General features: G+C 40.7%; 1 protein-coding gene across 5 annotated transcripts in view; it reads left to right on the forward strand.

The window, feature by feature from the left end:
* Positions 1–27,659, forward strand: part of LOC125460282 (contactin-4-like) — a 2,333,145-nt gene that overhangs the window by 604,789 nt on the left and 1,700,697 nt on the right. For all 5 annotated transcript variants that reach the window (XM_048547566.2, XM_048547564.2, XM_048547580.2 and 2 more), the window contains one exon: positions 10,563–10,645. The gene's annotated coding sequence lies outside the window, so the exon portion shown is untranslated. The remainder of the gene's footprint in view (positions 1–10,562; positions 10,646–27,659) is intronic.

Raw genomic sequence — 27,659 nt, forward strand, 5'->3', positions numbered from 1 at the left:
TACCAATGATTGTATCTTTCTTCTCACACTGGTTTTTTGCTGATCCCATTGACCCCATTATTCATAACAAAGAAACAGGAATTGCACCCATTCTTGCTCATAGTGGTGCCTGACTTACAGTACTTGGTTTTTGATGGTGTTGATGGCTCATTTCAGTTTGTATCTGACAGGTTGTTGGTTTGTGGCAGCCAAATACTGTAACTAGGTTTCTGTTTGGCTCAGTAGCTCATAGAATAACTCACTGACCCACAAATAAGCCTCATTTACATGGTTTAACTGTGTAAAAGGAGGAAGAAGTCATCCAAAATGAATGTATTGCACAAGGACAAAAGACACTTTCAATCAGATAAAAAAAAGGAACCAGCCTAAATCAACTGTAAGGAAATATTGGCGATGACTGCCACAGCATGGTGAAAATATCTTCAATGAGCGGGGCCCACAGCAGGGACTCGATGGATTGTGGAGGTGAGATCCTGGTGTGGTCTGGAGGTGAGGACTAGTGCTGAAGGACTACAATGCTGAACTTTTTTTCTAATTTAATCCTAAGGTTTTGTTTCTAGGTACCTTGCACCTAAGGTGGACTGTAATTGAAGGACTGTAATGTCGAACTTTTTATTTTTTTTTCTTTCTTTTTCTGACTTATCCCTATGATCCTGCATTTTGGTACCTTTGTGCCTAAGATGGTGCCATTAGTAGTGACTTTGTTAACTTTTCACAACATTCACCTGAGTACATGTGGCAATAAACCTAATTCTAATTCTAGTTTTTAATCTTTGCTGATAAACTTGTACTTGTGTTTATCAAGGAATCTTGTTGACAGATCATTTGTTTAAAGCTTGACATAGATAAGCCATTCAAAGGTCATCTTGGTAACTGGGAACTTTTTTTATAACTCTGTGACCAATGGCATGGAGCTCCAGTTTCAGTCACTATACAAAAGTGGAGCCCCACAGTGGGATGTTCAATGATGACATTGTTGGATTGGAGCACTAATAATTGGGGTAAGATAATAGGAAATGTTTATACTTTATTAAAATCAGGTTTTTTGTACATTATTGCGTCTCAAAAGTGTTGATCAGTCGCTACAACCTTTTTGGTGGTGGTAAATTCATTCCTTCATGATTTGCCAAAAAAAACGTGGAATTAAATTGTCTTAGAACTTAAGGTTAGCGTTGGAAGTAGAGGTTAGGAAGGTGGATGTAACTGAGGAAACAGCACTGCATTTGAAATGGGATGAACAACAGTGTAAATCAAATTTTGAGTCAATTGAATTAATAAGAATTCGATGAGTAATGGAAGCAGCTTGAAATAGAAAAAGGAAATGGAAATAAACTTGAATTTGAAGGAAAAACAGTGTTACAGCACATTAGAGGGAGGAGAAAGAAATGAAGAAAAATCATGAGAAAAAGCAAGAAAAAGAATATATAAACTTAAAAGGCAGCACATTTTAAAAAAGAGGTCGCTGACTGTCGGGAACATCCTGAAGAAGAACGATCTGATTTTAATCAAAGACCCATCGGGAACTATTTAGTCTTGTGCAAGCTTCCCAAAACATGTCAAAAGGGATGCTGAGGCATTTATAATTTCTTTTAGAAAAAAGCTAAGCACATGAGGTGGCCGAATAAAAATAGACATTGCTTACAATAACGAAACCAATGGGAAGAGTTTATGAATTTGACGCCTTGCTTTTTTGTGTCATCCCTGTAAACTTGAGGAGAGAAGTTGGGAATGTGAAAGAAAGACATGTAGCCAGAGAGACACAGAAAGAGTTTAGAAGGCCCAAGGATCTGGTCCCAGGCGGAAAAACAAAGGACGAGGATGGAAGTATGTCTATTGTCACAAGATGGACCATCACAATGAGATGTATAGAAGTTGTGGGCATTGGTAAACAAGATCAGAGTGTGGTTGCTTTTCTTAGAGCAGAAGAGATTGAGATGGGACATGTTTGAGATGTGTAAAATTATAAGAGACATCAGTAGGGGAGACAGGAAGAAACATTTCCTCTTGATGGTGGGATCAATAAGCAGGGGCATAGATTTAAGGTAAGGGACAGAAGAATTAGAGAAGATGTCAGATAAAACTTTTTCATCTAGAGGGTGGTGGAAATCTGGAAACTGTCTTAAAGGGTGGAATAGGCAGAAATCAATGCAAAGAAAAGGGCACTGTCTGAGAGTAAAACAGGCAAAGTCGTAGCTCTAACTGCAGGTCTGAGACCAAATATAAATACTGCTGGAGTGCAAGGATTATATAAAAGGCTTGAGTTGCTGAGAATCCTTTTCAAACAGATAAGTAACTGCTTATTCCTTAAATGAGGTCAGTAAATACGTTGTCATATTTCCTGACATAATGGTGACTATTAGCTGTTTTCTTTGTGATATTTCAGGGCATTAGTGGGGAGTATATATTCTTACATTTATATTGAATACATTTAGATTTTGACCTAATGGTTAGAATGATAGGGCTTGTTCATGGTTTATGTACAAATGGAGATGGCTGGTGAGCCTGGAACAGGACATTGGCAGCAGCATTGAGGAGGCATCTCATGGCAGGATGAGCGTGGGGACTCCTTATTGGCTGTAACATTGGCAGAGGCAACATTGGTGAGGTGCAGGATGGAGTTTCAGGCACCTGCTGCAGTTTTATCTTACATCTTCTCTGTGATGGCAGATCCTCACAGCGAACCCGGCCACGTCGAACGGTGGGTCTCCTTCTGCAACACTATTGTTTCCTGTCAAAGTACCTGCATGACAAGCCATAAAAGTTGGGTTTCTTTGAGCATTGAGCACGTTTGCCTGGAGCCAAATGCTCAACTTCATCAAGATTGCATTCGGCCACAAAGCACATCATTGCGTGAAACCGGAATGACCACAGTGTAACAGGGATGGCACGGTGGTATTGTGGTTAGCACTGCTGCCTCACAGCACCAGGGCCCTGAGTTTGATTCCAGTCTCAGGCAACTGTTGGTGTGGAGTTTGCACATTTTCCCCATGTCTGCGTGGGTATCCTCCAGGTACTCCAGTTTTCTCCCACAGTCCAAAGAAGTGCTGGTTAGGTGGATCGGACATGTTAAATTGCCCTAGTGTTCAGGGATGTATAGATCATGTGTATTATGCGGGGATGGGTCTGGATGCTATGCTCCGAGGATCAGTGTGGAGTTGTTGGGCCAAAGTGTCTGTTTCCACACTGTAGGAATTGAATTCCATGAAGAATATAGTAGTAATGTCACCCTTAATTGATCAAGGCCCATAACTAATCTGCAAATAATTGTTGGAAAATATGCTCAGTTCTACAATAGAATAAGTCAGCCCTGAATTGGGAGCTGAACACAAAGACTTCTGTCTTGAGCCAAAGATGCCATTCCTGATTCATCTGACAGTTGTTTTACATGAATGCAATAATTAATGAAAATCAGGGATGAAACACATAAAATTAAATTTTGTAATTACTGGAAGATCATAGCAGGTAACCTTTTTAATGCCCCTCTTGAGCTCAACAGTTCAACTTCTATCAGACATTACAACCTGTTATATAACAGACTGACAAGGTATACTTTTGTTCATCATTATTCATTCTGGCTCTATTTATATACACAGCAAGGCCAATCACATAAATGTGTGATTCAAGGAGCTTCTGATTTGTATAATATATTATCTTTAAGTTACGCTCAGCTATGACTTTATGTAGCCATTGTTATTCCTAAATCCATTCAAAACAGATAAGAAACACGGAATGGAAAAATCTTTAATCTGAAAATATTGTCAATTTTTGAATTTACTGATTAAATTAATAAGAATTCCAAAGAATTCTTTCATGGGTTAGGTTGGACAAGGGGGACAATTGAAGAAATTCTTTATATTTTTAGAAATTAAAATAATTAGCATATTGTCTTGTAAAACATCTTATTTCGCTAGATTGCTGAGATGGTGGAAGAACTGAAAAAATAACCTGCACCACTATAAACGTTAATCAATTTCTTATCAGCCTGCCACCAGGTGGTGATTACCAGTTTGCATCCAACCCATACTTTTTTCCACACAAAGGTGTTGTGAGATTTTAAGGGACAAGATTTGAAGAGCAACAAGGAGTATTCTATTTTGACAAAGTGCTAACAACACTGTACTGGGGCAATACTGACTGTCAGCATCCAAAATTGAGGATAATATGATGAACTGAATTGATTGCAAATTGTTCTTTATCAAAAATGTGAAAGATGAGATTAGGGTTTTGAATGAATTTATGAGACATAATTGGGCTGTTAATCATTTAAGTGCATAATAGTTTGGAGGGGATGAGTAGTCTATTCCTGTACCTATGATCTTTTCTTATTCACTTTTCAAAATTAGAGGAAATTTATTTTCCCATAGATTTGCATACAAAATATTACACTTTGGCTTTTAATTTTGAATTGTTAGTACAGACTGAGGTGTCAATACTAAAGTGTGGTTTGATAGGTACTAAAAATCTATTTCAAATTAATTCAACATTAACTTGTGTTTATGTTGCACGTTTATGGTAAATTGTCCAAAAACACTTCACAGGCACAGGTCATAAAAAATTACTCATAGATGTAGATGAGTGGGCAAAGATTTGAGAAATGTAGTATAACATCGGGAAATGCAAAGTTGCCCATTCTGGCAACAAGAATAAAAATGAAGTATGTTATCTAAACTTTGAGAGACAAGAGCTGTAAAATGTAAAAGGATCTGAGTATCTTCATGCATGAATCACTAAGGTTAATATGCAGGGATAGTAAATAAAAAGGAAAGCTATTTGAGGAATTTAACACAAAAATTGAGAAGGTTATGCTTCGCTTACACAGGGTACTGGTGAAACTACATCTGAAGTATCGTGGACAATATAGGTCACTTTTTTTTAAGGGTTGGCATAAAAACACTGTTGGCAGTTCAGAGAAAATTCAGCAAAATAGTCCCTAGAATGAACGCATTGCCTTATGAAGAAAGGTTGAATGGCAAGGTTTGCATCCATTGAAGAGACGACAAAGATGTAACTTAATTGAAATAAAATTGTGAGTGCTCTTGACAGGGTAGTTGTAAAGAGGACCATTCCTCATATGTGTCAGTATAAAACTCGCGGTCACTGTTTAACAGTCAGAGGTTGCTCATTTAAAACAGAGATAAGACAATTTTTCTTTTCTCTTTCAGTGATACTGTTATGTCTTTGAAACTTCCCTCCTAAAAAGTTAGTAAAAGCAAAGTTCTTAAACATTTTAAAGGCAGAGCTAGATTGATTATCAAGCATGAGTTGAAAGTTTATCAGGTGTAGACAGGAATGTGAATTTGAGGTGACAATCCGATCAACGATGATCATATTGGATGGAGTAGCCACGTTGCCAACTCCTGCTACTGATTTGTGTGCTTGTATCACACAATGCAAAATCTCATACTGAGCCACAAGTTAATAAGCTACCTGACCAAAATCTTGACCAAAAATTATGATGTTGAGTACTGATTTTGTCGTCTCTTCAAAAAAGGCCTAGATGTTTAATCAGGAAATTCCACAGTTTGGGTCTTTGACATTTTGAAAGAACATTTGGCAACAAGGCGGTAATGAAAATTAGGGATCCCTTGGAATTGAGGATTGCAAATACCAGACATAATGAGTGGTAAGGTCACGGAAAGTTTTGAAAATAAGTTGGGTGCCTTAGAATAGAGATTTTGCTTCACCAGTAGGCAATACAGGTCCGCAAGTGTCAGAGTGATTAGCTAGTGGAGTTTGTTGTGTTTAATAATGCGGCAGCAGGGTTTTTGATTACTTGACTTCACAGAGGGTAGAATGTGCAAGGCCTGTCAAGTAAGACTTCGCAAAGATGAAGATTTCAGCAGCAGATGAGCTTCAGGAGGGACAGAACTAAGGAGATATTACAAAAGTAGGCTTTTGCAGACTTGATATTGGTACGAGTATGTGGTTGGACACTCAATTCAGGATCAAATATGATGCCAAGATTGTAAACAGTCCAATTCAGCCAAGTTAATTTCCAGGGAAAGGGATTGAGTACATGACTAGAAAAAGGCATTTACGTCAAGAATCAAAGACAATACTTTCAGCCGTGCCAATGTTGAAGTAGACAATGGAATGTATGTATCTACACCCTACAGGGTGTTTGATAAACAGTCTGATCATTTAGAAACAGCCATGGGATCAGAAGAGTTGATGGTAGGTTGGAGCTGAAAGTCATCAGTATCAATGTGAAAACATCTAGTAATTTTTTGGTCGATGTCACCAAAACAAAATATGTTGTGCAAATAGATGAGAAAACAAGGATTTGTTTCCTGGGCAACATGGTAGGTAGATGGGACTGGGAAGAACACCCAGTGAAACTGATTTTACTTGGACCCATGCTTGAATAGGTAATAGAACTGGGATGAGTGTAATCCCACTTGATGGTTGATGCCGAAGTGTCATTGGAGAACAGTGTCATGGTCTGCTTTATCAAAAGATGCAGATAAATCGTGAAGGATGAATTATGACAATTTAGTTTTGTCGCAGGCACATATTGACATTGTATGGCAAGGATAAGAGCTGTTGTGGCCTACAATGCAGGAAAGGGGTGTTGTTGGACAGATGTGCGGAATCTGGAATGGACCGATCCAAAACTTGAGCTCTGCATTAGTCAGGGGAAGATTTGGTGATGACAGCAGAATGCAAGAATTTGGAAAGCAAACATAGGTTGTATAACAATTGCAAAGATGTCGGGTTCAAGATTGGCTTATTGAGGAGGGGGTTGGCACCTGAAAAGAGGTAACCATGAACAATAACAGCTAACATGGGAGCCCGGAAGGAAAGTTAGGTAGAAAGCTGGAAATAAGGTGAAGAGAACAGGTTTTATGTCTCATGGATGAGAAGCTCAAGAGGCGGCATGAAAGGAGATCAGAAAAGTAAAGACCAAAAACAACGAAATTTCATCATTGGGGTCCTTCACAGCAAATCTGGCCTGCGGCACCAGGAGAAGGGACAACTGTGGCAAAGCCAGGTCTGAAATGGTATAAATCGAACTGATAGAAAGTCCATGAGCTCGATCCACTTGTTGGAGGTGAGGATGGAGAAGGTAGAGCTGAGTTTACAGAAGATGTCTCCTGTTTTGTTTTACTTTGTGTTGGCATTCTGAAGTAAGCCTGGAATGTTAAACAGTTGTGACAGATGAGCAGAACCCAGAAATGTTTTATACGTCGGCTGAGCTCAGTTGATAGCACTCGACACAGAAGGTTGCTGACTCAGGACCTGAGCTCAAAATGAAAGCTAACATCTCGGAACAGTCGGAGGTATACTTTAAATTTATGGTCCATGGCCTAATCAAGCCATTTCCAACCTCCTGAATGGACAGAAAAGTTTCACAGTCTTGTTTCAAAGAAGAGTGGGGCATTATTCATGTGATTCTTTTCAACACTAGCTCCTCAAATAACATAGCACAGATTATCAAGCCACGATCATTTTTCTGTTTGTGGGACTTCAGGTAGAATTTTTGCACAGTCAAAAAGATGCCACAGAACTTCTAAAGTAGTGGTTAGGACACCAAACAAGAAGTCCTGCCCCCATTTCCAATGTGCTACTTTTGTGGGAAGGGGAAAAGGGATGAGTTGTAATTCACATAGGTTAAGATCCTTGGATCCTAAAAGGTCATTTGAAGTTGTGCTGTGTTTGAACAGACTCCAATTTCACTGAAAGAAGGCCCTTAACTCAATGACTTTGTTAGGAATTGATAAAGAATTTGTAAATGCTGTTGACCAGCAGATAAGGTCTGTGGAACTATCATGACATGGAGTTATTTAAATCTCTAGGCCTTTTTAAAAAAGTAAAAGGCAATAGCCTGTCAATGTCATTGACGGGTAGCAAGAATCTATTTCAGCAATTCCAGTATAAAGCTTGTTTACATTATTCCAAGGGCAATTGTTATCTCACTATTAACACTTGGCTGTTTCCTGCAGCCTTTCATTTTCTCAGAAGATGCTAAGTTCACAGTTTGATAGGTCTGAGGTTATTATTTGTCTTTGATATGAGGTTATGAATATAGTATAATGAAATGTGAGGCTGGATGAACACAGCAGGCCAAGCAGCATCTCAGGAGCACAAAAGCTGATGTTTCGGGCCTAGACCCTTCATCAGAGAGGGAGATGGGGTGAGGGTTCTGGAATAAATAGGGAGAGAGGGGGAGGCGGACCGAAGATGGAGAGAAAAGAAGATAGGTGGAGAGGAGAGTATAGGTGGGGAGGTAGGGAGGGGATAGGTCAGTCCAGGGAAGACGGACAGGTCAAGGAGGTGGGATGAGGTTAGTAGGTAGGAGATGGAGGTGCGGCTTGGGTGGGAGGAAGGGATGGGTGAGAGGAAGAACAGGTTAGGGAGGCAGAGACAGGCTGGGCTGGTTTTGGGATGCAGTGGGTGGAGGGGAAGAGCTGGGCTGGTTGTGTGGTGCAGTGGGGGGAGGGGACGAACTGGGCTGGTTTTGGGATGCGGTGGGGGAAGGGGAGATTTTGAAGCTGGTGAAGTCCACATTGATACCATTGGGCTGCAGGGTTCCCAAGCGGAATATGAGTTGCTGTTCCTGCAACCTTCGGGTGGCATCATTGTGGCACTGCAGGAGGCCAATGATGGACATTTCATCTAAAGAATGGGAGGGGGAGTGGAATTGGTTTGCGACTGGGAGGTGCAGTTGTTTGTTGCGAACCGAGCGGAGGTGTTCTGCAAAGCGGTCCCCAAGCTATATATGAATATAGTATGTTTGTTTTTATAAATAACTAAGTACTTGAGATGTCTATAAATGTTTTGGAAAGGCCTCAGGTCTTGAATAAGAGTGCTTGTTTTTGTTAAAGAAATGGCTGCAATAGATATTTAGACCTTTTTTCTCATCTCAACAGGCTCCTGAGTTTTGCCCATTGTAGATAATGGTGAATTCCTTCTGAATAATGTAAGGCTAGAGTGTGGGTTGGAATGAATCGGTTTTAAATTATCATGGGGGACATAAGAGACCATGGTGGTGGGTGGGTAGCAAGAGTTAACATGGAGAGTGTGAGAGTCTATGGGGAGATGCAGTATTTGGCTGACCAGGTGAGAGTTGATACATGATTTTCAGCTTGGTAGCGTTCGAGGACCTGCCAAGTTTCTTATGTGTAGGACTGAAGCGATGAAAGTGCTCTGGTTCTGCATCAGGTTTGCTAACCAATTATTAGAAGGCAATGAACTCAGGGGTAAGAGAGTATGAAGAATTTAATTAGAGGTAAAGTTAACTGGGGAAAAGAACCTGCTTGGTGCAAAAGGAAAGAAATTAAGTTATTTGATGAGAACATTTTCATAGTTCTTGGGTGAGCAAGAAAGTTCAGAGGTCTAATTAAGAAGAGAAAGGAGAGGAATATGTTTCAGAGATAGTAGGAACTGCAGATGCTGCAGAATCTGAGATAACAAGGTGTGGAGCTGGATGAGCACAGCAGGCCAAGCAGCACCAGAGGAGCAGGAAGGCTGACGTTTTGGGCCTAGACCCTTGTTCAGAAAATAAAAGTTCAATTTCCTTCCTGCTCCTCTGATGCTGCTTGGCCTGCTGTGTTCATCCAGCTCCACACCTTGTTATCAGGGAGTGGAACATAATGAGATAGTGTCAAAGGAGTAAGAAGACACAGCAAGATGTGACTTGGTGACAATAGACACAACTTTACGTTAACAGGAGTGGAAAAGTGTAGAAGGTGGGGGAGGTTTCATTCGGCAGTAAGGTTTCATCAATTGTCAGTCTTGTTTCAATCAATACCATGCTGTTGACACAAACATCCGCTAGGATGGCAAATGTCTTATTAACAAACAAACACATATTGTCGGGTGAGATGTAGAAAGCAGTGGTGAGTTTCAACCTAAATTAACTTCAGTATGAGTTCAAGGTGAGAAAAAAGACAACAATATTCCCCAAATGATACAGCTTTCTCTGATCAACAATTTTCCATTTGAAATTGTAAATGACTAATTCAGTGTTTGTACTGTGACATTGCCATTAAACAGTAAATATGCTTGGTGACAGTTACCACAACAGCTGAGATTAGAGGATTAGCCAATCCATTTGTACCATAACATTGTGCATCAATGTTTCCCAGCAAACATATGATTTCTTAACCTGCTAAACAAAGGAAATGTGTATGTCCTTTCAACTGAAATGGTTGTAATTGGGTAATATGCTATTTCAATTTTTATTCTGCAATATCAGCTTTAGCATTGAAATTGGAAAGTTTGATCTGTTATTGGTTATCAAAAAATGGACCTTTAGCAGCATTTGACAATCAGTTCTCAGTACTTTGTGGTCTGAGGCATTTTCTGAAAATTGTTCACTGCCAGCTTATTGCCACAGAGCCCTCTAGTGATTGAACAAACAGAACAAAAGATAAATACTTCAAAAGGATGATGATCTCTGTCCCTTGTGGCTTCACAGGAAGTACCTTCATGACTGAGACTTAGAAATGACCTTCAAACCACATTCTCAGATAAAATTTAAAAATTATGCAAGAGGTGACTGGTAATCTAGGTTTCTATTTTTTTTGTAAAATACATTTTCTTTTTCTCTCTCATTACAGTGAAGTGCCCAGAATACCGTACTAATACAGAGCTGCCTTGCCATTCCATGAGCAAATAGCCACCTATCTTTGAGAGGATTGGGGTAAGGACTGCCTTTACAAACTACAGCTGTTGTGAAAAGTTTGCAATTATGATACTTATCCAGAATTGTATTAAGATGTCCAGATGGAACTTGTTTGCTGAGAAGTGTTGTATCAATTCCCACTAAGATTGCACAACAACATAATTAAATGCAGTAGGTTGTATTGTTCTACCTCCCCGAAGGTGCATTTGTTTCATGAAAGATCAGGTGTCATTTAGTTCTCTGAGACCTCAAATGCTTCTGAATTCACATCAGGTGGGATCATTTCAGAATTTAGTGCGGCAGATAGTCTGGTTTGTGCTTAATCAAATTTGCACTATTTTCATTTCTGTTTTTTTTAAAAAAGGCACACAAAGCTGACTGTTGTGCTGTATTGTTATATTTCTTGCCTTCAGGCTCCATAGTGTACATTCCCATTGCATGTCCTTTCATTTTGTTGTTATGGTGTTTCTTTTTTAAAAATTTGACACACAACAGATGACAGCAACAGGACCTGGACCTGTTTTGCTTTCATGGCATTCCATCTGAACTTTGTGTGCTGGAATGTGTTGAAACATTTTTCCTGATACACAAATGGCAACTGTGGTTCAATTAATCACACACTTGCTGTTCAATCAAAGATTGCAGGTTTACCAACTACTGCAGTACAGTATGGGGGTGCATCATATTGTTGGAGGCATTGTGCACCCCACCACCCCCTTCCCCACCCCGGGAGATAGTAAGAACTGCCAATGCTGGAGTCAGAGACAACACAGAGTGGACCTGGAGGAACACAGCCAGCCAGGTAGCATCAGAGGAGCAGGAAAGCTGGTGTTTCAAGTTGGGATCCTTCTTCAGAAATGGGGGAGGGGAAGGGGGCTTTGAAATAAATAGAGATAGGGGGATGGTTGGGCTGGGGAAGATAAGTGAGATGGTGATTGCACGTAGGTAGCAGTGCGGATTGGTCGGTGAAGGGGGAGAAGTGGATGGATGGGAGAGAAGATGGACAGGTCAAGGAGGTGGGGATGAGAGGGAGGGTTGATCATTGGCTGAGGTTGGGGGTGGGGAGATTTTGAAGCTAGTAAAGTCCACATTGAGACCGTTGGGCAGTCGGCTCCCAAGGTGGAATATGAGGTGCTGTTCCTCCAGTTTCCGGGTGGTGTTGTTGTGACACTGGAGGAGGCCCAGGATGGACCTGAAGTGGTTCATGCCTGGGAGGAGTTGTTGTTTGTTGCGAACTGAGTGTAGGTGCTCTACAAAGCGATCTCCGAGCCTCTGCTTGGTCTCACCAATGTAGAGGAGGCCACATCAGGAACAGTGGATACAACATACCACATTAGCTGATGTGCAGGTGGACATCTGTCTGATGTGGAAGGCTTTTGGGACCTGGGATGGGAAGGAGGAGATGTAGGGGCAGTTGTAGCACTTCCTGCAGTTGCAGGGAAAGGTGCCAGGTGTGGTGAGGCTAGTGGGGAATGTGGAGCAGACGAGGGAGATACAGAGAAAGTGGTCCCTACGAAAGGCTGATATGGGTGGGGAGGGAAATATATCCTTGGTCGTGGGGTCAGATTGCAGATGGCGGAAGTGGCGGAGAATGATGCATTAAATCCGAAGGTTAATGGGATAATACATGAGGGAAAAGGGGATTCTGTCTTTGTTTCTATTGCGGGGAGGGGATATGAGGGCAGAGGTGTGGGAAACGCAAGAGATGTAGTCAAGAGCATTTTCAAGACAGTCCTTGAAAAATGAGGACGGCTGGGATGTTCGGGAGTGGAAGACCTCAGCTTGGGAGCAGATGCGGCAGAGGTGGAAGAATTGGGATAGCATTCTTGCAGGAAGGTGAGTGAGACTGGTGTATTCCAGGTAGCTGTGGGAGTTGGCGGGCTTGAAATAGATATCAGTTTCAAAGTGGTCACCAGAGATAGAGACAGAGAGGTCCAGGAAGGAGAGGCAGATATCAGAGATGGCCCAGGTGAACTTGAGGTTGGAGTGGAAGGTGTTAGTAAAGTTGATGAACTGTTTGAGTTCCTCATGGGAACATGAGGCGGTGCCGATAGAGTCATCAATGTAACGGAGGAAGAGGTGGAGTTTAGAGCCAGTGTAGATACTGAAGAGGGATTGGTCTACACACCCTACAAAGAGGTCGGCATAGTTTGGCCCCATGCAGGTACCCATGGCCACCGCCTTAGTCTGTAGGAAATGGGAGGAGTTGAAGGAGAAGTTGTTAAAGGTAAGGATGAGTTCAGTGAAGCAGAGGGGTTGGCGGACTGGTTGGGCCTGTGGGAGAGGAAGAAATGGAGGACTTTCAGGCCATCTGCATGGGGAATGCAAGTGTACAGGGATTGGATATCCATAATGAAGATGAGGTGTTGGGGGCCAGGGAATTGGAAGTTTTGGAGTAGGTGGAGGGCTTGGGTACTGCCCCAGACATAGGTGGGGAGCACCTGGACCGGGGGGAGAAAACAGAGTTGAGATAAGCGGAGATATGTGGGCAGGAGCAGGCAGGGACAATGGGTTGGACGGCACAGTCAGGTTTGTGGATTTTGGGAAGGAGATAGAAAGAGGCAGTATGGGGTTGGGGAACGATAAGGTTGGAGGCTGTGGACGGGAGGTCACCTGTGGTGATAAGGTTATGGATGGTCTGAGAGATGATGGTTCTGTGGTCAGGGATGAGTTCATGATCAAGGGGGTGGTAGGAGGAGGTGTCGGAGAGCTGGTGCCTGGCCTCGGCGATGTAAAAGTCAGTGCGCCATACTACAACATCGCCCCCCCCCCCTTGTCTGTGAGTTTGATGGTGAGGTTAGGGTGGGAGCGGAGGGAACAGAGGGCTGCACGTTCTGTGGGGGAGAGGTTGGGAGTGGGTGAGAGGGGTGGAGAGGTTAAGGTGATCAATGTCACGATGGCAGTTGAAGATGAAGAGGCCAAGGGAGGGTAAGAGGGCCTGGGATGGTGTCCAGGAGGATGGAGTGTTTTGGAGGCAGGAGAAGAGATTAGTAGAAGTTGGGGTTTGACTTGTGGTTAAAGAAATATGCGCAGAGGGGGAGGTGGCAGAGAAAACTGTTTGACATCCAAATGTGAGTGATATTCATGATTTTTGGGTGGAGGGGGATTAAGGTGAGTCCTTTACTGTGGATTGACTGTTCATCCTCAGTGAGGGGGAGGTCTGGGGGGATGGTGAAGACACGGCAGGGCTTGGGGCTGGCATTGGTTGTAGAGCTGGTGGTTGTAGGGATGGTAGGTGGAGTGGTGTCGGCAGTGAGTGGAGCGGCATTGGCGATGGGTGGAGTGATGTTGGTGGAAATGACGTTGTCCATGATGTTGCTAACGGTGACTGTGACCCCATTGGTCTGCTCAGGCGGAAACTCATAGCACTAATCTGAATTAGTACCAGGTCTGAGTGCCCTGGCCATTGATTTTGAAAACAAAATTATCTGATTATTATTTTATTACTGTTTGTTCAAGTTTGCTGAATCAAATGTGATGCTGCCATCTGTCACTGATTTGTACTTCAGACTTTAATTTTTTTGACTCATAATGGAATGAAAATCTTTGACAAACTTCACATTTTTCCCATCACTTTTCCAGGTCTCATTAAGATGCAGATTGTGTGTAACCATATTGAAATAAAAGTTTGTCATTTTTTACTGAAGGTATGTCAAAATTGCGCTTGTCCTTGACAGGCAAAAAGGAAACATTTAGGCCCAAAACATGTCCAAATGCTGTCGGATTGCTGCACTGCCCGTTGCCCATCTGAAAAATGCAACTTGGCAAAGTGAGAAAACATGTGTGCAGTGGTTTACCATCAGGGTCTTGTAGCGTATCAGTAGCGCCCCTACTACTGAGTCAGAAGACTTGCATTCAAGTCCAACACTGCTCCAGAAGTACATGGAAGCATATGTGTGTACTTGCATGGAAACAGGGAAACATACATAGAATACAGGAGCAGGAGTAGACCATTCGGCGGCCTCTCGAGCCTGCTCTGCCATTCAATATGATTGTGGCCAATCATATAACTTTGTCCCTTGTTCCTGCTCTCTCCCCAGAAATAGAAACATAACATATGACATGATACATCTGGACAGGTTGATTTAAAGATATAAAGAGTGCTTTTCTGCATTTAGCAGTGTGACATTTTCCTCCTTGTTAAGGCAGTGCAAAAATTAAAAGGGTGTGTGGGTTTTCTTTTAAGTTGTGAAACTTTTTATATTTAACATTGTCTCCCTCACTTCTGTGGTTTGAAGCCCCTCACCTTCATTTAGTATTTCTTCATTTGCCGGGCTGGCTGGCGCAGTGTTTCGGCTTTGAAGTAAAATGTCATACCATTTCGTGTCACAGTCAGCTGGCCCTGCTTTCTACACAGAGGTCCTGTTCTGATAAAGATTAATGAAAAACAGTAAGGCAAGCAACTGGAAATAAGTATCATAAAGAGGTTATGTACACTGTTTCATGTTTCTAAGTGATTTAATTTCAAATAGATGTGCTCCCAGTTTTCCTTGTCTGAACATTTTGATGACAGGTGCAATCATGCCTGACAATTCCACACACACAACAGTTGTATTTCCCTTTTGCTTAAGTGCCAATTTTTAACTCTACTTAAATTAAGACAAAGTGAAGATGTGTTCCCAGAAAATCGAAAATAGGTAAATGCACATTCATTTCAAGTAAACACTATTTGTCACATAATTTCTGAATCTCTCTCCCCACCCCTGCCCCACCACCCACCCCCCCACCCCAACCTCCATAAAATTGCCTCAAGTAGATTTTAAAGTATCTTGGTATTTTGTATGAAGATAATTTCCAAAAGTAGTTCCTTGGCTGAATTTCTCAGACATTACATGCAGTTTCTTTCCCACATCTTACAAACTTCAATGCTGCTGCTGAAATTTTCAATCAGTGCTCAACTTTGTGGGTGCTCTGGGATGCAGGAACAATAATTCAAAAATAAGACAGATAAAACATGAAGAGCATTCAGTTACCAGAAAACTCTTAAATTAATGCAGTGTTAGTCCTTGAAGCCTCGAATGAATAGAACAGTGAGTAGATGACAAATGTTGAAATTGTTGAGAGATCATCTCATTGCACTTTTTAAAATTGTGAAGGAGATTGACTGTGTACATGTGATGGAACCTAAAATATGGGACAATAAATACAAATAAGTCACTAAGTTGAAGAAGACAAAAAACGAAGCATATGCATTAAAATAGGGGAGGTCCTTCAAAAGTATGGATTATGTGCAGGGAATTACTTAAGAAAGAAATTTGGAAGGCAAAGAAGGGTAAGGAGACGAAGAATAGTCTATTTTTGACAGATAAGATGAAGGAAAGCTTCCAGCATTTTACAACTATACCAAGAGTAAGAGAATTACCAGGGAAACAGTGGGACCTACTGGAGAGACCAAAGGAGCAATCTGTACATGGAGCTAGACAGTATTTGTCAGGCCTTAAATGAATAAATATTCGCAGGAGAAAGACATCATAGCCGAGGATTTCTTTTGCAATGGTAAAGTTCTTGAACATGTTAAGATTAATAAGGAGGAGAAATTAGAAATTTTAGCAGGCATAAAGGACCATGAACCACCAGGTCATAATTTATCCCAGGCTGCTATGAGCATCAGGGAAGGCGATTGCTGGCATCCTGGCAGAAATATTTAATACATTGCTGGCCACAAGTGAAGTGCCAGATGACTGGAGGATAGCTAATGTGGTTCCTTTGTTCAAGAAGGGCAGCAAGGATAGGTGAGGCCTATTACAGGCCAGTTAAACTCATGTCAGCGGCCAGGCAATTGTTGGAAAAAGTTCTGAAAGACAAGATGAAACAATACTCAGAAAGGCAAGGATTGATCATCCATAGTCAGCATGAATTTGTTCAAAGGAGATTGTGTCATACTCATTTGATTCAGTTTTTTTTGGAAAGGCGACTAAATACATTGATGAGGGTAGCGCGATTGATGTTGTTTATGTAGACTTCAGTAAGGCCTTTGACAGGTCCCACGTGGAAGGCCAATCAAAAAGGTAAGAGCCCATGGGACCGTCAGCAAGTTAGCAAACTGGATCCAAAATTTGCGAAATGGAGGCAAAGGGGAATACTGGAGGGTTGTTTTTGTGATTGAAAGTCTATGACCAGCAATGTACACAGTGATCAATGCTGGGACCCTCGTTGTTTGTTATGTACATTAAAGACTTGGATGTGAATGTACAAAGTATAACTAGTAAGTTTGCGAATAATACAAAAATTGGTGGTGTTGTTGAGAGTGAGAACGATGGTCTCATCTACTCTCTGATACTGATCAACTCGTCTAGCAATGGGTCTAGCAATGACAGATGGAATGTAATTCTGATGAGTGTGAGGTGCTACATTTTGGGAGGTCTCATGTTAGCAGAGACAGACAGGGTGGTGAATAAAGCATACAGGATGCTTGCCTTCATTAGCCGTGGCATAGAATATAGAAACAATAAATTTTTGTTACTATTTTATTAAGTACTGCGTATGCCATTGGTGGAATATTGTCTGCAGTTCTGGTCACCGTGCTATCAGAAGGATGTGATTGCACTGGAGAGAGGGCAGAGGAGATTCACCTGGATGTTACCAAGAAAGCAAAGTTTCAGTTATGTGGAGAGGCTGGATTTGCTAGAATTGTTTTCCTTGGAGCAGAGAAGGCTGAGTGGGATGTGGGTGGAGGGTGGGGAGTTTCTGATTGAGAGGTATAGACAGAGTAGCTCATTAGAATCTTTTCAAATGGCAGACATGTCTATGATCAGAGGGCATAAGTTTAAGTGGTTCAGAAGAGATCTGAGAAAAGAAAAATAATCTTTCACCCATAACATGGTAGAAATATGGAATGCACTACCTGAAAGGGTGGTGGAGGAGGTTGCTCTCGCAACATCTAAGAAACACCTGGATGACCATTTAAAATAACAGGGCACAGTTGGCAATGGAACAGGTGCAGCTGAATAGGATTAGTGTAGTTCGGTGTTTATTGGCCAGCATCAACATAGTGGGTTGACAAGCCTGTTTCTGTGATGTATGATTCAATCTTCCTCATGAAGAATCTCAGCTTCTGTCCTTTTAAGACTTGGTGCGATAACCAGAAGACAGCAGTGTACATTAAATCCATGATTCACACCATTGTCTTTGCCAAATTCGGCAATCAGGCTGACATTGTATCTCCTCAACTCACCTGCATGGTATAAATGAATCAATATTATCTTGAGGTGACCCAAATAACTGCAGCAACTTACTTTCTGTTCCTTGATCTGAACTTCATCTTCAGCCTGTCTGTACTGTATCATTGGACTCATATATTTTCTGAGCTTGGATTGATCTGTGTCCTGTTATATACCTTTTCATCCATGTTTGGTCTGTCCGGAACATTTCACTTACACCCTCAGATATTTTTGCCTTATAAACCTGGAGAGGTAGTTGACTTTCTCTTTCCTTGAAAATTAGGGCCTGACTCAAAAAAAATACAAATTTTGAAACTACAGATTCCATTCTCAGATCTTTCTAAGGGTAGAAGTGGACTGCAGCGGGGGTGGGAGGGGTGGGGAATGGAGCAAGCTATTGAGGAAGAGAGATATTTATTTGCCTCAAACAGTTAAAAGTTCATTTAACAACAACTTGTGTAATGTTAATCAGAAAAATAAATGGCATTTTCATTTTTTTCCTGAAAGCAGTGATTGATCTGTTGGGGATATGGCAGCAGCACTGGCTGTGTGATAGTTAATTGTTGCTCTATATTCTTGCAATTTTCCATGACTGTCCTCATTGTATCACCAATTATAAGTAACAGTTTCAGGTTGGAGAAGACTGTTAGCTCATCTGGCTTATTTATCCATGTTATTCTCTCGGTGCACTTCTAAATAACCTTGACTCCTTTCGACAATTAATAGGTACTGGCTTTTTTTGTGACTTAGCATCCTATGAAAATCCCATAGGAAATACTTCCAATGCAGTCTTGAATGGCCCACGCATCCTCTGTACTCTTATGAATATTTATAACCCAAAATGAGAACATTCCTTAGGTTTCTTTGTGGTGTCACTGAACAGCCAGTCATGGGACATCAAGCTGTGTTGTTTGCACACCCCAACTAAACGGAAGATTCAGCTGACAGTTTTGTTACCTTAAGGCAATCAGGCTGACATCGGCTGACTCCGGGCACAGCAAGGCTCGAATAAATGACCAATTGGTCTGTAAAATTCAGTTCTATGCAAATATAAAGACTGAATGAAGGACCAAGTTCAAGAGTTGACTGCAGCTGTGGCTTAACACCGAATAAAATGAAACCGAGGAAAATTAGAAAGTCAAGACTTAATAACTCCAGCCTGAGATTTTTAAAAATCTTGTGTTTGTTGACAAAGTCTGAGAGAAGTGAGAAATTGTGTTCTGACATCAGCATGCTAGAAAGGGATATTCTTCATAATCTCAATGTCGAATCAAGACTTAATATCAAAAGACAACATTTCAAATTTACAAAGCATTGTCACATTAATAAAAAGTGAGGAAATTAAATTGTAATGTAAACATTGGTTAAAAACCAAGAGAAGAGACAGAGATAAGGTGACAGCCCTTCCTTGCTTCCTGACAGGAGTATGGCTGAAAATTTACCTCTTAAACCTGAACGTAATATTCATGTTTTGAAGATATTTAAGATTTCTGAAATTTTAATTGTTTTAAAGGAACAATAAGTGGTTCTTTGAACAAAAACAAAGTCGCTGGAAAAGCTCAGCAGGTCTGACAGTATCTGTGGAGGAGAAAACAGAGTTAACGTTTTGCGTCCGGTGATCCTTCCTCAGAACTGTGGAAGTTTTGAAGAAGGGTCACCGGATCTGAAAAGTTAACTCTGTTTTCTTCTTCACAGATGCTGCCAGACCTGCTGAGCTTTTCCAGCAACTTTGTTTTTGTTCCTGATTTACAGCATCCACAGTTCTTTGGTTTTTATGTGGTTATTTGAAGGAGCTTTGTCATGGAATTTATGTCGGAATTTAATCTGATATCAGAGGAAAGAAGAAATGAAGAAACAGAGGGGCAGCCGCAGTTCTAATGGCTGGTACTGCTGAAATGAACGGTTTGTCCTTGGGAGCAATCCCTCTTCACTGGCTGGAATGTTCTCGACTGGCCCCAGTGAGACCCACAAACCGAACTACCTACCAAGTGCTCTTGGTGGAGTGTGGATCTGCTGCAACCACAACATTGGCTACTCTAGTGATAGTGCCAGCCTCCAATTGATCAGCATTTCTTGAGACCTGAACACGTTCCCTTGAGGGATTTGAACCGTCAACTGCAGATAATGAATTTAATTGCCCAAGTGCCATGAAATCGGGTACAGCTTTCTTAACAGGCCAAGGCAGGGTTATCTCCAGCCTTGCAGCTGTTGCTCATGACTACTGCCTCGCTACTGGAATAAAATTGTATCTTCAGGATATTGTGCAAGCTGAATCACTCACTCGTTTGATTCATAATGTGCTTCAGTGTCTTTTTGTTAAATATTTCCATCTATGTAATATGCTTTCCAATATAATCCTTCATTTTTATCAATATTAATTTTCTTCTCTTTGTCAGTTCATTCCATCAAACTGCCTTGTTCTTGAAGTTTTCTGTTCTTTATTCTTTTTCTTTTCAGCACACTTTACTGTTTGCCTAATCATTGCAAATATCAGGTTTTGTAAGATTTTATCATTTAAGACTGTGTTCTTAATTTAAGGTAACATAGAGCAGTGAATGACTAATATGTCCTGTTCTGAATGAATTGGTTGCTTAAGCTTAAAGGGAACCCATGTTGATCCACTCTGAAAAAGATGTGCAATATACAGACTTAATACATAACAATGATCAAAGCAGTGCTGACAGTGGAGACAAAAACAAAGTTGCTGGAAGAGCTCAGCAGGTCAGGCAGCACCTATGGAGGAGAAAACAGAGTTAACGTTTTGGGTCCGGTGACCCTTCCTCAGAGCAGTGATAGTGTAACAGAACTGAAGAAGACTCCCTCTCTGATGAAGGGTCTAGGCCTGAAACGTCAGCTTTTGTGCTCCTGAGATGCTGCTTGGCCTGTTGTGTTCATCCAGCTCCACACTTTGTTATCTCGGATTCTCCAGCATCTGCAGTTCCCATTATCACTTAGGACTAAAGAACTGCCAGGCTCCAATTGATCAGCAATGGATAAACAGTTTCAAGCAATGTATTAGAAATGTCACATATTCTATTTTTTTTACATTTTAGTCCATTTAATTAGAAAAATGGGAGAGTTGGAATCTCCCCAGGGTATGTAATTAACATTTCTACTTCATTACAAGATCCAAGTGAAGCATGATGTCACGGGATTTGATCTGATAAGGACTTTGTTGTCGGGTTTTCTGAATATATCACTGAAAATATCACTCAGTTTGGAAAGAATCTGGGAGAAATAGAGCAGGGAGATGGTGGAAACAAGCCTCCCTTGCACACCACAGAGGATAAAGGTGGAAATTCATGTTCTCAAGGCCATGCTCATTGGAGTTCAAACAAATGTGGAATATTTGCTAAACCTTGGATAGAGGGAATGCTCTTCAATTTGCCCATAACTGCAAAAAGTAGTTCTCAGAATGCAAGCTATCTGGCTGGGAAGGGGAAAGGAGCTCAGCGCAGACTTGGAACTGTTCCTGGAGAATTCAGTGTTCATGTGAAGTGTAACTCCGGTAGCGGAGATTTTTGGACACTATGAAAAGTAATTACAAAATCTTTTCTATAATGCAGAATACAATGTAGTTTGTAATTAGTTCAGTTCAATGAAAGTCTTAAAATGTGAAATATTGTTGTCTGATCCTTTCAGTTATTAGTGAAAATCAAATTCCGTTTTGAAAGTTATTGGTCTCTGTGGGAATCATTTCTTTGCATCTGAACAATTTGTGATTGTTTTGGTGACAATTGCCATTAACTACCATCGTGAGAATACTCTAATCTGACATAGAAAGTTGCAAAGTTTCTTTACATTTTTTTAAAGGAAGTTTGGACACAATTGGATGATACCACAGGAGAGATACATTTCAAGAGCTACGTGCTTCAGTGCTTGCCTGATTTGTAGAAATTAACAGCTAAGAAGTCTAGTTTATGAGACTATGCATTTCTGGTCAGCTCCAAGAATATCGTAGTAACTGAAAGCAAAGTACAGACAAGAACATTTCAATTTGACCTCTTAAAACCCAAGAAGTTTGGCTTTTCAATCAACAGCTCTTGACCTGTGTTAAGACAGTGCATATTGCTTCTTCAGTCTTGTCTCACCAAACTGGAAGGAGCAGAGGTTCTTCATTGGTTAATTGAATTTTCTGACAGGAAAGATTCATAATGTGGACTAAAGTTTAGTGTAGCCTTTATTTGAGAAAACACCATTACTGGATTGTGTAAGATTTTAAAAGAAATCTGTCATGGTTGAACCCTTAAGTTCACCTTAGATGTGATGATTAAATTTCTGTGAGTTGAGCAGTTTGAAGTGAAACGATACTCCGTGGATAGGTAAAGTACATGATGAATCTCCAACACCTCCAAACTAGGGAATTTATATGCTTTGTCTCAAAAGAATGAAGGGAAATTTACATTTACTTCTATATAAATGCTTACTCTGCTTACTCGAACAACTTGGTATCTGGGGAGAGTTTGGAACAAAATACTGAAGCACATTATCACCATTTGATTGCTTGCCAAGGGAACAAAGGTGATTGGAGCTGCATTTTCTTTTCACCTACAGCCTTTTGTTGAAGCTCGAACAGCTTCTTGTTTATATACCCAGCCTTCTGACAGGCCTTCAATGCTGATGCAATCATGAGAGTTTGCATCAACAAGCTTGGAAAAGTATTGTTTTTCTTTGTGAGATATTCTGTTCATGGGGATGTTGTTTTAATTTATTAACCATAAAGATTCAAAGTTGCTTGTCATGGGCAATGTTTCTTGCCTCTTTTCAAATGGATGCTACTATCTCCACATCTTCTATCATCCTATCAATGTATACTTCTTTCTTTTCCACCCTGTTATGAAAATCTGCAAAGATAAAAATAGTTGAAAATTTTCAGTGGAGTATTTGTAATTTTTGTGAAATTAACTCAAAACATTTTCATGAACTCTTAACTAACATCAAGATATGAGAATATTCTGTCTTGAACTCTGCCTCTTCTGTAGTGAAGGACATATAGCTTCGACGATTTTCTTAACAGCTCTGGGTAAGTGGCAATAATAAAGGAATGGTTTAATTGTCTTGCTTGGACAAGGGGCAAAATCTTCCCAGGTCCTGAATGATGTGGGCAATTTTGACTCAGTTGGGAAAACATGACAAGATTAGAAAAGTGAGATTACTGACATCAAGAAATAAAAGTTTGGTTTTCTACCCGAAGTTTTAACGTTGAGATGAGAATCTTGCTGCTGAGTGTCAGGGTGTTTATATACATGTGTGACTACCTTGTACAGGAAAGGTAGCTGATTAGTGAGTAGGGCTGGTGAATACTTATCGTCTTTAAAAGAAAGATAAGGTCTTAAGTTTGTATTTAGATCTCAAGTTTTTTTTCTCTTTCTCCCCCTTTTTCTTGAAAATAACTTGGTGAGTGAGAGATTAATACTGCTGCGAAAACAATTAGAAGCGATTCACGAGCAAGTATATGATCATAATTAACTAATTCATGCCTTTATTGATCAGTGCATTGAGTGCAAGAGTTATGGTGTCACGTTGCAGCTGTGCAGGAAATTGGTTAGGCCACTTTGGAATACTGCATGCAATTTTGGTCTCCCTGCTGTAGGAAAGATGTTGTTCAACTTGAAAGGGGTTCAGAAAAGATTTGCAAGGATTTTCCCAGGGTGGGAGGGTTTGTGCTATAGGTAGAGGCTGATTCGGCTGGGACTATTTTGCCTGAAGTGTCAGAGGCTGACAGGGCATGGATAATGTAAATAGACATGGTCTTTTTCCTGAGATGTGGGAGTCCAAAACGAGAAGATGTAGGTTTTAAGGTGAGAGAGAAAAAATTTAAAAGGGACCAAAGAGGCAACTTCTTTACACAGAGCGTGATGCATGTCTGGAATGCGTTGTCAGTGGAAGTGGAGGAGGCTCGTACAATTCCAACATTTAAAAGGCATCTGCATGGGTGTACAAATAGGAATGGTCTAGAGGGATATGGACCAAATACTGTCAAATGGGACTAGATTTATTCAGCACATCTGATCAGCATAGATGAGTTGGACCAAAGAGTCTGCTTCTGTGCTGTGTATCTCTATGGCTGTATGATTCTATGGTGATGTGTTTTCTGTTACAGCATGTGGGAGTTGCTGGAAACCAAGGTCATCCAGAGCGAACACATCTGTAGTAGTTGTTTGTAGCTCAAGGAACTTTGGATCTCAATTGAGGAGCTGAAGTCCAAATTGCAAATTTTACACCACATCAGGGAGGAAAACGTGACCTGGACACTTTGCTGCAGGAGGAAGTCAAATCTCTCACATTATTTAATTCAGATATGGTCTGGGATCAGGGATAGAAGGGTGGGGCTGCAGGTGAGGCACTTGTGGATACCAAGGAAATAGCATTCAATAGTTGAGCATTGCCGTTGTCCAACTTTTAGAAGGTTCTTGCCAGCTGTGGGCACTGTAGAGAACGTTAGTAAATGAATCACAGCACTATGAAAGGAGACATTTCAGGGGTGAAAGGAAAGTCACAATGTGGTTTTGGAAGGAGTTAGTTCGTGGGTTTGATATTGTTTCTGCCACGAGCATGAGCCCCGAAGGCTATATTGCACACCTGGTGCCAGGTTAAGGACATTGACCCAAGGCTGGAAAGGAATTTGACATGAGGGTGGCAGGATCCAGTTGAGGAATTTGAGGGTACTCAAATATGACAGATGGACATTGACAGAGAAGCTTGCTCACGATGGCAGGAAATGGACAGCATTCCGATTCCCAGCTCAATGAGGAAAATTCAACCCAACAATTCAGCATTAAAGAAGGAGAAAACAAAATTGCAGCTGCAGTCTTCATTTTTCCCCTAATAACATAACCTCGAGCTATGTAAAAGTCATGTTCACATTTCGAAGAATGCACTATGAAAGCATTGCCTATCAAAACAAGCTGCACACTAAAATAAACAAAAGAACATAAAAGTTGCAAAATCCTGTAACTTACGCACTTGATCCCTACAGGATAAAATAATGCACTTCTTGTAAGCACCTCACAAGTGATCTTCAAATATGGGAGAGCACCTGGTTTGGTAACTGGAGAATTGGTGAGAGATTTACACTGTCGCCTTTCATGAAACGCTCACAAAATCACACATCAATCCGACACAAGGGAGGCTACTGACAGGTGTTTGCAAAGCAGAAGTCTTACTCTGTGATAACAGTCATCCAATAGAGCCCAGAAGTTCAGCAACGCCATGGGGAAATCATGGTTGTACTAAAAAAGCACCCATGGAGTCACACCATCATGCAGATTCCAGAGCACAAGTGATTTCTGTAAAGGGATGGGATTTTAATCAGGTTGTAGGCTTTGGGGGAGATGTGGGCATGAGAAGTCAGAAACAAAGGAAGGGAGGTTCTTCCCAGTGGTCACCCCACTGCTTGATGTCCAGTCCCTTGATCAGACACTATATGTCTTTAATCAAGAAACTTATGCTCCTCACCTTACCCTCCCCCACCTGTTATAATATAGCTAAACGTGGAGAATAAACTCTCTGATTATTATACCTGAGAATTTTAATGAACAAAAAGTTGTTTTTTAAATAAATGGACCTGAACGGCTGAAGCATTTGCATGATCAGATTTAGGCAAGCTTCATGAGACCCACATAGATTTAACAATACCATTTGCACTGAAATTACCATAATTATCTAAAGATAAAGGGATTTGGTGATTTGGTGCTTAGCACGGCACCAGGGACCTGGTTTGATTCCACCCTTTGGTCACTGTCCGTGTGGAGTTTGTACATTCTCCCCACGTCTGCGTGTGTTTCCTCCAGGTACTCCGGCTTCCTCCCAGTGTCCAAAGATGTACAGGTTAGGTGGATTCACCATGCTAAATTACCGATAGTGTCCAGAATATGCAGGGTAGTTGGATTAGAGATGGGGAATGCAGGGTAATGGGGTTAGGGTAGGGGGTGGGACTTGGTGGAATTTTCTTAGCAGGGGCAGTGAAAACTTAATGGGCTGAATGACTTGTTTCCACACTGGAGGAATTGCATGGTTCTGTATCAAACCCAGAAAACTGAGACAACATCAAGAAATGCACAACTTTTGTTTAAATTCACACTTGCGTAATGATTCCACATTTTGAGAGATGCTCGGCTCAACTAACAGTTTACCCCCCTTGCAAAGATAATGGAACTGCACTCGAGCAAATACACTAAACCGTATTTCAGTAGCTGCCTTTAAGCAGCAGAGCAGAGACAAAGAAAATTAATCTGAAGTCAAGAACTGGAAGGCTGTCTCTTCCTGCCTGCTTCGCTCATCATCTTTGAAGGCAACACACGATGGAAAGATAACTGGGGAAAAATCCATGATCAAAAACTCAAAGACGCAGCCATCAAAGTCAGTAATTGTACATTATAGATGCTGCCTTTCAGGCAAACTTCAAGCTGGGTGAATTCCACTGTTGGTTGGTTGAAGTTCTTACTCAGCCCTTAAGTGGCAGGAGGACAGGAACCTAGGGCAGTAAGACCTTCCCGACCAGAACTTGATCCTACTCAAAGTTACAACCTGAGGTTTGAGTACACTACCTCTTCTCTCCCTTCCCATAATTCATTTAGGGCCATTCCTCTCTCTGAGCTTGCTGTTTTCTGAGAGCAGATAATTCCTTCCCTCTGTTGGAAAAGCATTAACACATCAATAGTATTCTTGTGAACACACATTAGTTTAAAGTTACTGCTATTACCTTTGTTATTGTTAAAATAAAATTGAGATTATTCGTGTTCTTCTTTATTTTTTGACTTTTGTAGTTTTGAATTCAGAATGATTTTGTCTCATAAGGAGATTTTTTTTAAACTGTCTTGCTTTTTAACTTGATCTTTTCTGAAATTCAATAATGAAGTGACACTGAGTACTATCAGTGCACTCAGCTTTAAATGCTGTGACTGCCTCCATTTCTTGAGAACCTATTAATATTTTGCTTCTTTCAATACAGGACCACTATTTAGACATATGTTGATAAGATAATTTAGTATTCAAAACAACCTAGTAATTAGGCAACTCAGACCACAATTTTATATGGTATACATTGTCACAGAAACCAAAATTCCCTTATGCAGTGACGGAGATTGGTACTTCTTGTTCCATAGTTTACTTCTTTAACCACATGCAACAGCTGATCTTTCCATTTTAATGTTCTTTTTAATATAGCACAGATTTACAATTCTTTTCATCTTTGATGTTGTGAAAATTAGTCATAGACCCATACAGATAGACAGCACTGAAACAGACACTCTGGTCCAACTCATCCATACTTAGGATATGTCTCAAGCATATTTTACAGCTAATGTCCATTTATTTTTCCATGAGCAGAAATTTTAAGAATAATCTGGCAAAATGGATCAATGTGGGATTTTTCAGAATAATCATGTTTGCATCATGTAATGTCCTTGATGTTAATCCCTCGTCAGTGAATTATTTTGCTTGGGCACTATATGGAAATCATATTCCAATGCGGTGCCCTTTATCTAATGTCTGATTGTGTCTGACAACTTTCAAATAATAAGAAACACTCAGGCAAGGACTAGATCTTTTCTGAAACTAGAACTTTGACATCGCTGTAAAGTTTTCTTCATAAAACTTCAAAAACATGGCTTATTGCTGAAATGGAACAGAATAACGTATAAGAAAGAAAAGATAATGTGGATTCTAGAAATATGAAATAAAACCAGAAAATGCTGGAAATATTCTGGAGGTCTGGCAGAATTTGTTAAGTTGCTGTACTTTTATTACAAACTGAAATGTCAAGCCTTGTTCGCTCTCCAAAGATGATTTTAGACCTGCTGAATATTTCTTTGAGGAATGTGAGTATTGCTGGTAATTGTGGCACATCCCTAAATGCCCTTGAGAAGATA

This window comes from Stegostoma tigrinum, chromosome 11 (assembly GCF_030684315.1).
Source record: "Stegostoma tigrinum isolate sSteTig4 chromosome 11, sSteTig4.hap1, whole genome shotgun sequence".
Classification (NCBI taxonomy): Eukaryota; Metazoa; Chordata; class Chondrichthyes; order Orectolobiformes; family Stegostomatidae; genus Stegostoma; species Stegostoma tigrinum.